Here is a 1,734-nt window from a genome sequence, read left to right as displayed (position 1 = left end):
TTAATTGTGCGTGCGTGTGTGTGTGTATGTGTGTGCGTGCGTGCGTGCGCGCGTGCGTGCGTGTGTGTGTGTGTGTGTGTGTGTGTGTGTGTGTGTGTGGCAGGACTTGGAGGCTATGATCCTGTAAGTACTAAAGGTGCCCTTGAAGGACAGAACAGCAGATCTCCTGGAGCTGGAGTTACAGCCAGTTATGAGCAGCCGCACACAGGTCCTGAAAACTAAACTCAGGTCCTCTGCAAAAGCCACACGTGCAGCTGGGAGGTAGTGACCCAGTCCCTTCACTCTGGAGGCAGAGGCAGGCAGATCTCTGAATTCAACGTCAGGCTGGTCTACAGAACAAGTTCCAGGACAGTCAGGACTACACAGAGAAACCCTTTCTTTAAAAACAAACAAACATCCATAACATGCTACAGTGATGAAGGAGTTCTCAGGGCTACCAACCTTACAGTAGAGGTTGAGTAGTAGTATATTTCTCCTACATTGAAAAAAAAAAAACAAACAAACAAACAAACAGAAAGCTCTCAACTGTAGTTAAAGCCATAAAGCCATTTCTTTTTTTTTTTTTCTTTTTTCTTTTTCTTTTTTTTTTCCGGAGCTGGGGACCGAACCCAGGGCCTTGCTAAATCCCCACTGAGCTAAATCCCCAACCCCATAAAGCCATTTCTAAGCTCGTGCTTTTCCCACCCGTTTATTTTGTTTCCCAAAATAACAACCCTGAGACTTCTTATGTATGAATAAGTGCTTAGGCCAATAGCTTTGCCACTAGCTCATATCTCAATAATCCAGTTTATTCTACTGAAAGTGTGCCACATGGCTGGTTTACTTTCTTCTGAGTTTCATGCATCTGTCTTCTTCTCAGAGTTCAGGGCAAGTCTCCCAAGCCTCACTATCTCCCAAAATCCTCTTGGTATACCAGAATCTCCACCTCCCTATTTCCTGCCTCAGCTAATAGGCCAACAGCCTTTTATTGACAGGTGATGCTTCCACACAGTAGAGATTCTCTCTATACTTAGCCACCCCCCTTTTATCTCCTTTTATTCTATCTGGAATCCAAGCCTGTGGGATGGCACTGCCCACATTGGTTAGGTCTTCGGTCCTTGGTTAAACGTATCTGGAAGCAGCATCACCAATACATTCAGACACAAATCTCCTAGATCAGAGGTTCTCAAACCTGTGGGCTGTAATACCTTTAGAGGGTCAAATGATGTTTTTACAGGGGTCACACATCAGATACCCTGCATGTCCGATATTTACAATATGATTCATAACAGTAGCAAAACAGTTATGAAGTAGCAACAAAAATAATTTTATGGTTGTGGGTCATCACAACATGAGGAATTGTATTAAATGTTCATGGCGTTAGGAAGGTTGAGATTCATGGCTCGAGATGGTTCCAAATCCAGTTAAACCGACAAGGAAACTTGATCATCACCCGCTTGGCCTCTCACATTTTGCCTGATTTGTACTCAGCAGAGCAAAGGGCACCAATGTCCCCTGACAGTGCCACATTCTCTTTCCAGACTTTACCATTTAGGCCCCTTGTCCTTGATCCTTTGGTGGTCTCTGTTACCTTCAAACACTGTTTTCTTCCACCTTGGGCTTTTTAGTTGGTTTTAGTGGCGAGCTCACGTACAATAGGCTAGTTCAAGCCCTAGGCTAGTTCACCGGATGTGGAAAGCCCTAGGCTAGTTCACCGGATGTGGAAAGCCCTAGGAGGCACGGAATGGAAACACG

General features: G+C 44.9%; 1 pseudogene; it reads left to right on the top strand.

Annotated features, from left to right (window-relative positions):
• The first annotated feature begins 358 nt into the window (after positions 1–358).
• Positions 359–483, top strand: LOC120100487 (small nucleolar RNA U109; annotated as a pseudogene).
• The last annotated feature ends 1,251 nt before the right edge of the window (positions 484–1,734 follow it).

The sequence above is a fragment of the Rattus norvegicus genome, chromosome 1 (assembly GCF_021556685.1).
Source record: "Rattus norvegicus strain SHRSP/BbbUtx chromosome 1, alternate assembly SHRSP_T2T, whole genome shotgun sequence".
In the NCBI taxonomy this organism is placed as follows: domain Eukaryota; kingdom Metazoa; phylum Chordata; class Mammalia; order Rodentia; family Muridae; genus Rattus; species Rattus norvegicus.
The sequence above is the reverse complement of the archived record's forward strand: the minus strand, read 5'-3'. Positions and strand labels throughout refer to the sequence as shown.